Source organism: Oncorhynchus nerka, linkage group LG27, assembly GCF_034236695.1.
Source record: "Oncorhynchus nerka isolate Pitt River linkage group LG27, Oner_Uvic_2.0, whole genome shotgun sequence".
Classification (NCBI taxonomy): domain Eukaryota; kingdom Metazoa; phylum Chordata; class Actinopteri; order Salmoniformes; family Salmonidae; genus Oncorhynchus; species Oncorhynchus nerka.
In genome coordinates, this window is record NC_088422.1 from 57,803,599 (window position 1) to 57,818,829 (window position 15,231).

Here is a 15,231-nt window from a genome sequence, read left to right on the forward strand (position 1 = left end):
GCTGAGATATGGAGGAGTGGAGGAGGAAGCAAGAGAGATGGAAGATGGAGATAGAGAAGATGATGGAGAGGCGAGTGCGAGATAGAGAGGGAAATGGAAGAGAGGAGGAGGAGGGCGGAGGAAAGGGAGATGTGTGAATTTATGGAGCTCCAGCGGAGGAGAATAGCAGAGATCTACAAGACGGAGACATCCGTGCGGAGAGATGCAGAAGAATGGAAAGATGGCATTAGAGAGGAAAGATGAGTGGAAGGAGTCTAAGAGAGAAGCAGAGGATGATGAGGAAAGAGCAGCAGGATGACAGACAGAAAGAGGCGAGACAGAGATACATGGAGAGGCAAAGGAGGAGAAGAAAAGGAGAAGTGAGGAGAAAGAGGAATGGAGAAAGTGGATAGAGGAGAAAGAGAAAAGGAAGTGAGAGGAGGAATATAATAGGATGCAAAAGGAGGGGAAGAAGAGCGAGAGAAATGTGACAGGAGCAGAGGGAGGAGTTGGTAGAGCCGAGGAGGGAGGTGGAAAGACCATGTCTGGAGAATATAAAGCGGAAGAAGGAGGATGAGATTGAGATGGAGGAGATAGTGAGAGAGCTGGCCACAAATATAAAGCTAGTGAGGAAATAGCAAAAGATTGAGGATAAAAAAAAATAGAGCGGAAGAGTTCATCAAGAAGCTAGAAGAGTCCATAATGAAAGTGGTAGAGATGAGAAGAGAGGTGGAGAGAAAGTCTAAAGAAAGGGGGAGGAGGAAAAGAGAAAGAGGAAGCTGGAGAGGGAGACACAGAGAGATAGGAAGCGAAGACTATTTGAGGGGGAGAGGAATAAAAACATTGGAGAGAGAGTGAGCTGTTTGAGCAAAGAAAAAGACAGAAGATGAGACTAAGAGCTATATAAAAAACATTTGTACTGGTTATTAGAATTGAAGATGAGAACGAGCAGAGAGAATAGAAAGCTAGAAGAGCAGAAAAAAGAGAGAGGCGGAGAGGAGAAAAGAGGTGAGGCCAACAATGTCAAGAAGAGACCAAAAAAAAAAATGAATGAATGGGTGGCGGGAAAAGACGACAAGAGAGAGCTGAATAACACCGCTGTGGGAATTTACGATAACCTCTGCCAATTGATAAAGGTTGGTCAAAAACAGATTGCGATAATGGTGTTTGAGGAGATGATCCCAAAAGATGAGGAAAAGAAGGAGAGGAGTGATGAAAAAAAAATAACCAAGGGTGATAATAGCGTGAGTGAGAAAATAATATCTAGGCCTGGTGACGAAAGAGGGGAAAACAGAACCGAATGGACAGAGAGTGAGGATGAGGAGGGAACGAATGGTGTGAAAAGGAAGGATAACATCAAGAAGGAAAGGTTGGATGATCAGAGGAAAGAAAGGGATAAGGTAGCACTGAAAGAGAAAAGCAATGATAGATGGAAGGGTGCAGGAAAGTGGAAGGGTGAAGGAAAGCAAAAAGAGAGCAGTGAGGATTAGGCAGAAAAGAATGCAGTGAAATAAATATAGATACTATCCAGAAGAAATGTCCTGAAGAACCAACATCTCAAATCAAATTTTAGTGGTCACATATACAGTTGAAGTTGGAAGTTTACATACACCTTAGCAAAATACATTTAAACTCTTTCACAATTCATGACATGTAACCCTAGTAAAAATTCCCGGTCTTAAGTCAGTTAGGATCATCCTTTATTTTTAGAATGTGAAATGTCAGAATAATAGTAGAGAAATTATTTATTTATTTCATCACATTCCCAGTGGGTCAGAAGTTTACACACACTCAATTAGTATTTGGTAGCATTGCCTTTTCTTGCGTCAAATGTTTCAGGTAGCCTTCCACAGGCTTCCCACAATAAGTTGGGTGAATTTTGGCCCATTCCCACTGACAGAGCTGGTGTAACTGAATCAATCCTTTTTCGCACACACTTTTTCAGTTCTGCCCATAAATGTTCTACAGGATTGAGGTCATGGCTTTGTGATGGCCACTCCAATACCTTGACTTTGTTGTCCTTAAGCCATTTTGCCACAACTTTGGAAGTATGCTTGGGGTCATTGTCCAATTCAAAGACCCATTTGCGACCAAGCTTTAACTTCCTGACTGATATCTTGATGTTGCTTCAATATATCCACATACAGTGGGCTCTGAAATTACTGGCACCCCTGCCTAGCAATGCACAAACAATGGTTAAACAAATATAAACAATTTAATTATAGAGATAAACTCAAAATACCAACATTTGAGAAATAATGTACTTTATTAATGTTTCAATGGAACCAACCAAAATAATTTATTGATTAAGTTAAAATCAATGTCCTCCAAATCAAGGTTTCACAATTAATGAAACTTAAAGATTACTGTATATAACATCTACCAAAATTAAACCATAGATAAACTTAAATAAGTGGAATTTAATTTAAGTCTTAATTTTAAAATAACTATATTGAGACATTACATCACTTCCGGTTTCACTAGGGTATAAAAATAAGGTAACACACATGCAGTATCCCGCTGTCATCCAACACCATGAAGAAAACAAAAGAACTGGCAGTTCAAAAGAGACAGATGGTCGTAGACCTTCATAAATCTGGTAATGGCTACAAGAAGATCCATAAATGATTGAATATACCACTGAGCACTGTCAGGGATATTATTAAAAAATTCAAAAGATTTGGAACAGTCGAAAACATCACGCGTAGGGGACGAAAATGCATTTTGCCCCCCAGGATAGGAAGGAGGATGGTGAGAGAAGCAACAAAATCTCCAAGAATCACTGTGAAATAAGTGCAGGCCTTGGTGGCGTCTTGGGGTCACCATGTTTCAAAAAGCACCATCAGACGAAATCTTGACTACCACAGGCTCTTTGGAAGGGTTTCCAGAAGAAAGCCATTTCTGACCACAAGACACAGACGCAAGCGCTTGGAGTTTGCCAAATGTCATTTAAATTATGACTGGAAGAAGGTGCTCTGGTCAGATTAGACAAAAATTGAACAGTTTGGTCAGATACAGCGTCGGCATGTTTGACGTCGAAACAGAGATGCATACAAGGAGAGGAACCTCATACCCACGGTGAAATATGGAGGGGGGGAGGTCACTGATGTTTTGGGGCTGTTTTAATTCCAGAGGTCCAGGGGTAATGGTTAAGATTGATGGCATAATGAATACCACCAAGTATCAGGCAATTTTGGCTGACAATCTGGTTGCCTCTGCCAGAAGGCTGGGACTTGGCCGTAGGTGGACTTTCCAACAAGACAATGACCCGAAACATACCTCAAGATCCACACAGAAATGGTTCTGTGACAACAAAATCAATGTTCTGCCATGGCCAAAATCAGTCGCCGGACCTCAATCCAATCGAAAACCTGTCGGCTGAGTGGAAGAGGGCAGTTGATAAGCGCAAACCCAAGAATGTGAAGGATCTGGAAAGGATCTGGTGCAAAATCCCTCCAAATATGTTCCTTAACCTTGTCAAACATTACAGGAAAAGACTCCATGCTGTTATCCTTGCCAGAGGTGGTTGCACTAAGTACTAAATGAGGAGTGCCAATAATTATGAAACCTTGATTTTGGTTAAATTTATTTTGTATTAAATAAATTGTATGATTTTGGTTGGTTCCATTGAAATGTTAATAAAGTACAGTATTTCTCACGTTTGTATTTTGAGTTCCTCTATAATTATATTGTTTATATTTTTTAAAGTATTGTTTGTGCATTGCCAGTCAGGGGGGGCCAGTAATTTTGGAGCCCACTAATTGTCCCACCTCATGATGCCATCTATTTTGTGAAGTGCACCAGTCCCTCCTGCCGCAAAGCACCCCCACAACATGATGCTGCCACCCACGTGCTTCACAGTTGGGATGGTAAGCCTCCCCCTTTTTCCTCCAAACATAACTATGGTCATTATGGCCAAACAGTTATATTCTTGTTTCATCAGACCAGAGGTCATTTCACCAAAAAGTATGATCTTTGCCCCCCATGTGCAGTTGCAAACCGTAGTCTGGCTTTTTTTAATGGCGGTTTTGGAGCAGTGGCTTCTTCATTTACATTACATTTACATTTAAGTCATTTAGCAGACGCTCTTATCCAGAGCGACTTACAAATTGGTGCTTTCACCTTATGACATCCAGTGGAACAGCCACTTTACAATAGTGCATCTAGGTCTTTTAAGGAGGGGGGGGTGAGAAGGATTACTTTATCCTATCCTAGGTATTCCTGAAAGAGGTGGGGTTTCAGGTGTCTCCAGCACTCCGCTGTCCTGGCGTCGTGAGGGAGTTTGTTCCACCATTGGGGGCCAGAGCATTTTTGACTGGGCTGAGCGGGAACTGTACTTCCTCAGTGGTAGGGAGGCGAGCAGGCCAGAGGTGGATGAACGCAGTGCCCTTGTTTGGGTGTAGGGCCTGATCAGAGCCTGGAGGTACTGAGGTGCCGTTCCCCTCACAGCTCAAAGGCAAGCACCATGGTCTTGTAGCGGATGCGAGCTTCAACTGGAAGCCAGTGGAGAGAGCGGAGGAGCGGGGTGACGTGAGAGAACTTGGGAAGGTTGAACACCAGACGGGCTGCGGCGTTCTGGATGAGTTGTAGGGGTTTAATGGCACAGGCAGGGAGCCCAGCCAACAGCGAGTTGCAGTAATCCAGACGGGAGATGACAAGTGCCTGGATTAGGACCTGCGCCGCTTCCTGTGTGAGGCAGGGTCACTCTTGTTGTAGAGCATGAACCTACAGGAACGGGCCACCGCCTTGATGTTATTTGAGAACGACAGGGTGTTGTCCAGGATCACGCCAAGGTTCTTTAGCGCTCTGGGACGAGGACACAATGGAGTTGTCAACCGTGATGGCGAGATCATGGAACAGGCAGTCCTTCCCGGGAGGAAGAGCAGCTCCGTCTTGCCGAGGTTCAGCTTGAGGTGATGATCCGTCATCCACACTGATATGTCTGCCAGACATGCAGAGATGCGATTCGCCACCTGGTCGTCAGAAGGGGGAAAGGAGAAGATTAATTGTGTGTCGTCTGCATAGCAATGATAGGAGAGACCATGTGAGGTTATGACAGAGCCAAGTGACTTGGTGTATAGCGAGAATAGGAGAGGGCCTGAACAGAGCCCTGGGGGACACCAGTGGTGAGAGCACGTGGTGAGGAGAGACGGATTCTCGCCACGCCACCTGGTAGGAGCGACCTGTCAGGTAGGACGCAATCCAAGCGTGGGCCGCACCGGAGATGCCCAACTCGGAGAGGGTGGAGAGGAGGATCTGATGGTTCACAGTATCGAAGGCAGCCGATAGGTCTAGAAGGATGAGAGCAGAGGAGAGAGAGTTAGCTTTGCAGTGCGGAGCGCCTCCGTGATACAGAGAAGAGCAGTCTCAGTTGAATGACTAGTCTTGAAACCTGACTGATTTGGATCAAGAAGGTCATTCTGAGAGAGATAGCGGGAGAGCTGGCCAAGGACGGCACGTTCAAGAGTTTTGGAGAGAAAAGAAAGAAGGGATACTGGTCTGTAGTTGTTGACATCGGAGGGATCGAGTGTAGGTTTTTTCAGAAGGGGTGCAACTCTCGCTCTCTTGAAGACGGGAGGGACGTTCAGGGATGAGTTGATGAGCGAGGTGAGGTAAGGGAGAAGGTCACCGGAGATGGTCTGGAGAAGAGAGGAGGGGATAGGGTCAAGCGGGCAGGTTGTTGGGCGGCCGGCCGTCACAAGACAGATGTCATCTGGAGAGAGAGGGGAGAAAGAGGTCAGAGCACAGGGTAGGGCAGTGTGAGCAGAACCAGCGGTGTCGTTTGACTTAGCAAACGAGGATCGGATGTCGTCGACCTTCTTTTCAAAATGGTTGACGAGTCATCTGCAGAGAGGGAGGAGGGGGAGGGGGAGGAGGATTCAAGAGGGAGGAGAAGGTGGCAAAGAGCTTCCTAGGGTTAGAGGCAGATGCTTGGAATTTAGAGTGGTAGAAAGTGGCTTTAGCAGCAGAGACAGAGGAGGAAAATGTAGAGAGGAGGGAGTGAAAGGATGCCAGGTCTGCAGGGAGGCGAGTTTTCCTCCATTTCCGCCCCTGCCCGGAGCCCTGTTCTGTGAGCTCGCAATGAGTCGTCGAGCCACGGAGCGGGAGGGAGGACCGAGCCGGCCTGGAGGATAGGGGACATAGAGAGTCAAAGGATGCAGAAAGGGAGGAGAGGAGGGTTGAGGAGGCAGAATCAGGAGATAGGTTGGAGAAGGTTTGAGCAGAGGGAAGAGATGATAGGATAGAAGAGGAGAGAGTAGCGGGGAGAGAGAGCGAAGGTTGGGACGGGCGCGATACCATCCGAGTAGGGGCAGTGTGGGAAGTGTTGGATGAGAGCGAGAGGGAAAAGGATACAAGGTAGTGGTCGGAGACTTGGAGGAGTTGCAATGAGGTTAGTGGAGGAACAGCATCTAGTAAAGATGAGGTCGAGCGTATTGCCTGCCTTGTGAGTAGGGGGAAGGTGAGAGGGTGAGGTCAAAAGAGGAGAAGAGTGGAAAGAAGGAGGCAGAGAGGAATGAGTCAAAGGTAGACGTGGGGAGGTTAAAGTCGCCCAGAACTGTGAGAGGTGAGCCGTCCTCAGGAAAGGAGCTTATCAAGGCATCAAGCTCATTGATGAACTCTCCGAGGGAACCTGGAGGGCGATAAATGATAAGGATGTTAAGCTTGAAAGGGCTGGTAACTGTGACAGCATGGAATTCAAAGGAGGCGATAGACAGATGGGTAAGGGGAGAAAGAGAGAATGACCACTTGGGAGAGATGAGGATCCCGGTGCCACCACCCCGCTGACCAGAAGCTCTCGGGGTGTGCGAGAGCACCTGGGCGGACGAAGAGAGAGCAGTAGGAGTAGCGGTGTTGTCTGTGGTGATCCATGTTTCAATCAGAGCCAAGAAGTCGAGGGACTGGAGGGAGGGGATAGGCTGAGATGAACTCTGCCTTGTTGGCCGCAGATCGGCAGTTCCAGAGGCTACCGGAGACCTGGAACTCCACGTGGGTCACCACCAGATTAGGGTGGCTGCGGTGTGGATTTGTATGGTCTGTGCAGAGAGGAGAGAACAGGGATAGACAGACACATATTTGACAGGCTAGAGAAGAGGCTACGCTAATGCAGAGGAGATTGGAATGACAAGTGGACTACACGTCTCGAATGTTCAGAAAGTTAAGCTTACGTAGCAAGAATCTAATTGACTAAAATGATTAAAATGATACAGTACTGCTGAGGTAGGCTAGCTGCGTTGTTGACACTACCCTAATCAAGTCGTTCCGTTGAGTGTGAAGTTTCTACAATGCTGCTTTTCGGGGGCAAGCTGGCTAGCTAGCAGTGTTGGTTACTTGCTGAACGGCCTTTCAAGTTATGTCGATATAGGACTCATTTTACTGTGGATATAGATACTTTTGTACCCGTTTCCTCCAGCATCTTCACAAGGTCATTTGCTGTTGTTCTGGGATCGATTTGCACTTTTCACACCAAAGTACGATCATCTCTAGGAGACAGAATGTGTCTCCTTCCTGAGAGGTATGACGCCTGTGTGGTCCCATGGTGTTTACTTGCGTACTATTGTTTGTACAGATGAATGTGGAACCTTCAGGCATTTGGAAATTGCTCCCAAGGATGAACCAATTTTTCTTCTGAGGTCTTGGCTGATTTCTTTTGATTTTCCCATGATTTCAAGCAGAAAGGCACCGAGTTTGAAGGTAGGCCTTGAAACACATCCACAGGTACACCTCTAATTGACTCGAATGATGTCAATTAGCCTATCAGAAGCTTCTAAAGCCATGACATCATTGTCTGGAATTTTCCATCAACTTCTGACCCACTGGAATAGTGATGCAATGTGTTATAAGTGAAATAATCTGTCTGTAAACAATTGTTGGAAAAATTACTTGTGTCATGCACGAAGTAGATGTCCTAACCGACTTGCCGAAACTATAGTTTGTTATCAAGACATTTGTGGCGTGGTTGAATAATGAGTTAACCTCTAGAGAGTATGTGGGATGCAAGCGCGCCCAAGTCAAGTCTGCATACTTCCTTTGTCCTCCGACCAAAATGGCTTTTTACTCGTCGTTTTTCAAAATAAAAGCCTGAAACCATGTCTAAAGACGGTTGACATTATTGGAAGCCATAGGAACTGCAATCTGATTTTTAACCCATTGGATTCTCTATAGGCATTGAGTTGAAAAACAGCGACATGAAAATAATTCCACTTCCTAGATAGATTTCGCCTGCCATATCAGTTCTGTTATACTCACAGACAATTAACAGTTTTGGAAACTGTAGTGTTTTCTATCCAAATCTACTAATTATATGCATATCCTAGCTTCTGGGCCTGAGTAACAGACAGTTTACTTTGGGCACGCTTTTCATCTGGAGGTGAAAATACTGCCCCCCTACCCAAGAGAGGTTAAAGGAGAGGACTCGAGACAGAAGGAGGGGGCCTCACGAGACATACAGTAGATAACAGAGAGACAGGGGGACAGAGGGAAGCAGCAGGACAGCATGTCACAGAGCAGAGGTAGGACATAGGCTAGAGACAGAAAATAAAACAGTAGTAGTTAGATTGTGGAGTTATTTAGGGCTCTATTCAATCTATAAAGCTGAAGATTCCACAATATACATTTAAAGGGTAATTTCCGATTGAGTATATACAGCATTTACCATAAAAGCAGTCTCCGCTAAAGCGGGAACATAGTCTTAACATTTTAATCACGCTTTAAAGCTGAACTTCTGCGTGGTGGATTGAATAGTCCTAAAATCAATGTTCAAATTCAGGTGTGCTGTGAGTCGCATGGCAATGAATGTGTGTATTTCAATATATGAATATGACATGTTAATTTTTCCCTCTTCTCTCCATCCGTCAGATTGTTCAATTTCTTCCCTTCCCTTCGTCACTTCCAACAAGCACGGTGCAAAGGGTAAAAATGTAGGCTTACTCATTTGTCTATTATTTCCTATGTTACTGTAAGTCCCAATCAGTGGTGTAAAGTACCTAAGTAAAAATACTTTAAAGTACTTCTTAAGTCGTTTTTTGGGTTATCTGTACTTTGCTATTTATATTTTTGATAACTTTGACTTTTACTCCACTACATTCCAAAAACAAAATAATGTACTTTTTACTCCATACATTTTCCCTGAAACCCAAAAGTAATGAAAGCTTAGCAGGACAGGAAAATGGTCCAATTCACACACTTATCAAGTAAACATCCCCGGTCATCCGTACTGCCTCTGATCTGACTGAATCACTAAACACAAATGCTTTGTATGTACATTATTGTCTACATGTTGAAGTGTGTCCCTGGCTATCCGTAAATAAATTTAAAAAACAAGAAAATCATGCCATCTGGTTTGATTAATATCAGGAATGTGAAATGATTTTTACTTTTGATTCCTTAGGTATATATAAAAGCAAATACTTTTAGACATTCAATCAAGTATTATTTTACTGGGTGACTTTCAGTTTTACTTGATTCATTTTCTATTAATGTATCTTTACTTTTTAAGTATATATATATATATATATATAAGTATATATTGAGTACTTGTTCCATCACTGGTCCCACTGATGTTGTACTAAGCCGTCCTCTCTTCTCCTTTGACTTTTCCATCTTTGCAGCAGGGGGAAAAAGCCCACCTCTCACCACTCGTGCCGCAACAACGGTAAAGAAGGGCTGGCGGGATTGATTTAACAATGGGTGGATGATTCCTTTTGCTGATTCACAACCGTTTGAATATACACAATCTCACTTTACACCCACTGTCTCCCTCTCTTGCCCTTTGGAGATATCGATGGTCACTACAGTAACATGGGGCGGTAGGTAGCCTAGTGGTTATAGCGTTGGGCCAGTTACCGAAAGGTTGCTTGATCGAATCCCTGAGCTAACAAGCTAAAAATCTGCCCCTGAACAAGGCAGTTAACCTACTGTTCTCCGATAGGCCTTCCTGTTTTATACAGACTGCATTATTTTAACTGACTTGCCTGGTAAATAAAAAAAGTGACATGTTGGTCGCAACAATTGATAACCGTTAACACAATAAAAAAAAGTACTGAATCAGAAGTGTCTGTACCTTTTCATACAGTAGAATTCTGCCCCGGCATAGAATGTTCGGTATTGTTTTCCTGACAACAATACACACGATCGATGGCTGTGCTGTTCTTTGATGGTAGGGTGTTTTCATTCTACGAAATGTCTTGGTAAGTAAAGGCATTTAATGAACTTTAACCTACTTTTTAAGGAGAAAGAGGCCTGCGCACAGGCAGCTCAAGATAATTTGATAGTTCTGGTCTCCCAGTGTACGTTAGTCCTGCTTCAGAAGCGGCATTGCTTTACAGACAAGTAAAATACCTTTGAAACTATCTCCAGAGAAGCTTTTGTGCTGGCATTTAAATGCCATAGTGTACAGACAAACAAACATACCGTAGCCAAGGTGTTTTCAAGGTGGCACATTCCATGTCTGATCTGTGTTAATCTGCAAAATTGTAATTATTCGCCTACCTCCTCATGCCTTTTGCACACAATGTATATAGACTCTTTTTTTTAAATGTATTTCTACTGTGTTATTGACTTGTTAATTGTTTACTCCATGTGTAACTCTGTGTTGTTGTCTGTTCACACTGCTATGCTTTATCTTGGCCAGGTCGCAGTTGTAAATGAGAACTTGTTCTCAACTAGCCTACCTGGTTAAATAAAGCTGAAATAAAATTTTAAAAAGTGTATCTTTGCAGCTGGGATAAAGAGTTTAGCTAAGATCCTGAAGCCCCTAAAGAGCAGAAAGTAACCAGTCGAGGTGAGTGGAAAGGTGACCGGAAAACATGCTGGAAACCTTTAGAACACACAGAGAATGTTACATTCATACAGTTGAAGTCTGTTATTCACTGTCAAATTACTTCTAATGCTCTCCTCTCTCTTTCAGATAATTACATTTAGTGACAAGAATCTACAACTAAAAACAAAGCTGTCCTACAAAGAGAGGGGATGGTTTTCTATACTATCTCTACTATTTTCATACTGATTTAATTGTTCCTTAATTCATGCATTTTGAATAAAGATGCTAGCATTGAACATCTATATGTGCTTTTCTTATTAAAATGTTTCATTAAGAGGTCAAGACGTGAAATTAGTTCATAATCACAAACACACACACTACAAATGTGGCCCAACCAAAATTAAATGAATTTGTTTCCACCAATGCCTTTGTTACGCCCCTGAAAACAGGGGAGAAATAATCACGAGAGTGATACGGTGTTGTATTCTCAAGTCAACATTTAGTTCAAACATTTCACAAAAGTAACACATTACATAACAGAAAACCCATTATACAAATAACACAGCAACATATCTTATTAACAACACGCACGTTCATTCACAATCGACATAAAATGGCAGCTACTCTCAGTACGATGCTATCCTTCACTTCAACCGAGCAGGGCTAATATTACTCTCTTCAACCTTAACTCGAACTTCCTCAAGACGTTACTAAAACACACCTTAAACACTCTTGACATGTTCGCTAGTTATAACATTTAAATTACTATTTTTATCATCAATAAAGTACCTGAAAACAGGGGAGAAATAATCACGAGAGTGATACGGTGTTGTATTCTCAAGTCAACATTTAGTTCAATGAGAAAAAGACCGCGAATTTCCCCAGGAATATGGGTGGAGACCAGAGCAATCGATCTCCGGCTCATAGATTAAAAGCATTTCGTAGATCACAGATTAACACTTTTAGGCACCACAAAATAAAGTAATCAATATAACGTTTACACATTACTCTCACAATTCGTACCCTTTGACAGATTTGAACTTTAACACAATTATATGAATGTTATCAATCTCTATCAACTAATACTGAATGCATATTTTAACCTTAGATGTTTTAAGATCCTCACATACTATGAACTTACTAATACTTTTCAATGTATAACAGGCTATGAATATGTCCTTTAACCTGTCACACTCTCCCCGACAAAATAAATGTTGTCCCAACATTACCAACATTGTCTTCTTCAACAGTTCGTATGCACTGGACCTAGAAAATCCTCTTCTGTAAGGTAGTACTTGAGCAGAAGTCACGGGTCACAGTTCAAATATAACTAACAAGTTATATTCACAGTCCATATCTGTTGACCAGCTATATAACATAAGCAGTATTTTCTCATACTATTGATCAACAGTCCATCAATTTTAATGATCTATATGCATAGTCTGTAAATTGTCTCTTTTGACAGTCTGTGAAATCTGACAGTAGTCCATGGTCAAACATGTCAACTCTGTAGCCTCATGTTTGCTGAAGCCCATACATGTAAGGTGGCTGAAAGTAACATTGCTGTAGTGATGGCAGCCATGGAACCAGTCCTGGTGCAGAGTAGACAGGGAACAACTGTGGCTGTATACTGTAGCAGGAAGGGATACCAAGCTGATCATAGGTGATACGTCTTGGAGGGTGTCTCTCTTTTGTGGCAGCTGGTAGGCTGGTTCCTCAGGTTCAGAAGCATCAGTATATGAAGGAAAGGCACTTGGTGGACGATCATCAGGCAAATTTTCAGCAGGCAAGTTACTCTCCTCAGCAGGCAGGTCTTTAACTGTTGTTGTCTCCTCCAGCCGCTTTTCAACAAGAGGCTGTGCTGGTAGCGTATCAGGGACTGGCACTGCAACTGTCCGTTTCACTGTTGGGGGCCTGTGTTCCCACTCCCTCGCTGGTTCAGCATTCCTCTCCTCAGGTACTGTAGGAGATGTGGGAACCTGTAGCGGATCATGATGAAGGTCATATTCATCCCCACTGTCTTCATCAGAATCTAGAGTCTGTGATGCAGGCTGGTGTCTCCTCGTTTTCTGACTTTTGTCCACTTTGGTCATTTCTGGTTGTGTCTCAAAAGGTAAGTGGTCACAGGACATGAGCAGATTTCTGTGCAGGACCCTGGAGCGTCCCCTACCCTTTTCTGGTCTCAATTCATAAATCGGCAGGTCTGAACCCATTTGTCTCACCACTGTGTGAATTGTATCTTCCCAATAGTTACGGAGTTTTCCTGGTCCTCCTCTTGGTGTCAGGTTTTTAATCAGAACTCGCTCGCCAGGCTGTAGCACTGAACTCCTAACTTTAGTGTCATAGTACTTCTTACTTCTTTCAGCGGCTTTCTGAGCATTTTCATTTGCAATGGCGTATGCTTCTTCCATCCCTCGTTTCCAGTTCTCCACGTATTCTCGCTGGTTACTGGAACCTGCCTCTGTGCACAATCCAAAGAGCATATCAACTGGAAGCCTGGGTGATCTCCCAAACAGAAGATAAAATGGTGAATAGCCAGTCACTTCGCAACGGGTGCAGTTATAGGCATAAACCAGTTTGTTCAGAGACTCCTTCCAATTTGACTTTTGTGTCTCAGTTAGTGTCTTTAACATTTGCAACAATGTTCTGTTCATGCGTTCCGCTTGACCGTTTCCCATCGGGTGATAGGGTGTTGTCCTGGACCCCGCCATGCCACTGAGTTTCTTTAACTGATGGAACAACTGATTTTCAAATTCTCCCCTTGGTCATGGTGGATGCGGGACGGGAACCCAAACTTCAGGGCAAAATCATTGAAGATGAGATTTGCAGCAGTTTTACCTGACTTTGATGTGGTGGCGTAGGCTTGAGTGAAACGTGTAAAATGATCAACAATCACGAGGATGTACTCATATCCTCCTTTGCATCTGTCGAGATGAAGGAAGTCTATACATACCAGTTCAAATGGCTGTGTTGTCACAATGTTTGTCAGAGGAGCTCTTGTTGCATGGGCTGGCCTTTTCTGCTTGACACAGCTACAAGTTTTAGTCACATAGTGCTCGATGTCAGATTGCATATATGGCCAGAAGAAGCGGTCACGTACTAGTGATACAGTGCGGTCAGTACCTTGGTGTCCCATGTTATTGTGCAACTCTTCCATCACTTTACCTTTGTACTGCTCTGGTAGAACTAACTGCTTGCGGGCTGTAGTGATTCTGTACAAAATGCCATCACTGTCTATTGTCAATTTGTCCCATTCTCTGAATAGGCATTTTGTCTTTGGACTGAATTTCTTTTGCTCTTTAACTGGCGGTTTGGAACCCGACAGTTTGAAATTGAGCACAGGACGGATGACTGGATCAGATTCTTGTGCTTCTCTAATCCCATCTTTTGGGATCGAGCTGGTTGTTGCAGTGGTTGTCTCACCTTCAGCTGATACTGACATAGATGCAGCTGAAAATGACCAAGGTACAACAGCCTCTTTCTGTACCTCAACTGCTTGTATCGTGGCGGCGATGGTGTCTGGTGGAAGCTCCTCAGAACATTCTCTCATCAGTGACTCTACATCCAGTGGCATCCTTGACAAAGCATCTGCATCACCGTTCTCTCTGCCTGGCCTGTACTTTATTGTAAAGTGGAAATCAGCCAAGTCTGCAACCCACCTGGAAGTGGTTGCGTTCAGTTTTGCAGTAGACAGAATGTAGCAGAGCGGGTTGTTATCGCTGTATACAGTGAAGGTGGGAGCATAGTACAAATAGTCATGGAACTTATCAGTGATTGCCCATTTTAGAGCTAGAAATTCTAGCTTGCTCGAGTGGTAGTGATAGTTCTTCTCAGCTGCTGTTAAGGTTCGAGAGCCATAAGCAATGACCCTAAGCTTCCCCTCTTGCTTTTGATAAAGAACTGCTCCCAAGCCTTGGTGTGACGCATCAGTGTGTACAACAAATGGCTGAGTGAAATCAGGGAAACCTAAAACTGGTGGGTGAAGCAAACACTCAATCAGCTGTTCAAGTGCCTGTTGATGCTGGTCAGTCCACAGGATTGGCTTGTTTGAGGGCACCACATGACTTACTTTCTTTGTTTTTGTTTTCCGTGGGTGGTCAGGTAATTTCTCTGAATCTGCTTTCAGGAGGTCATACAGGCAGCTGGCACTCCTAGAAAAGTCTTTGATGTACTGCCTGTAGTACGTGAGTAAACCAAGCATTTTTCTGAGCTGGCCCACAGTCTCTGGTCTGATTTCTTTCAATGCTCTTACTGCTTCAAAATCGGCTGGGTCAACTCGGCTGCCCTCTGCAGACACTATTCTGCCCAAATAACGGACCTGGGGTTTAAAGAGATCACACTTACTTGGTTTGAGTTTAATGCCATACTCTCTGAGACGCTGCAAAACTTTTCGCACATCATTCACATGGCTGTTGAATGTTTTACTGAAAACTAGCGTGTCGTCCAGATAAGGAATGCAGATGTTATCCCGGAGCCCTTCCAAACACTCCTCC

At 43.7% G+C, this 15,231-nt stretch overlaps 1 long non-coding RNA gene across 1 annotated transcript; it reads left to right on the plus strand.

The window, feature by feature from the left end:
• Positions 1–789: 789 nt before the first annotated feature.
• LOC115111092 (uncharacterized) lies at positions 790–10,900 on the plus strand. Its single transcript, XR_003860767.2, has 3 exons — positions 790–1,115; positions 8,836–8,897; positions 9,588–10,900. It is a non-coding gene; the product is annotated as an uncharacterized LOC115111092 (long non-coding RNA).
• Positions 10,901–15,231: the final 4,331 nt, after the last annotated feature.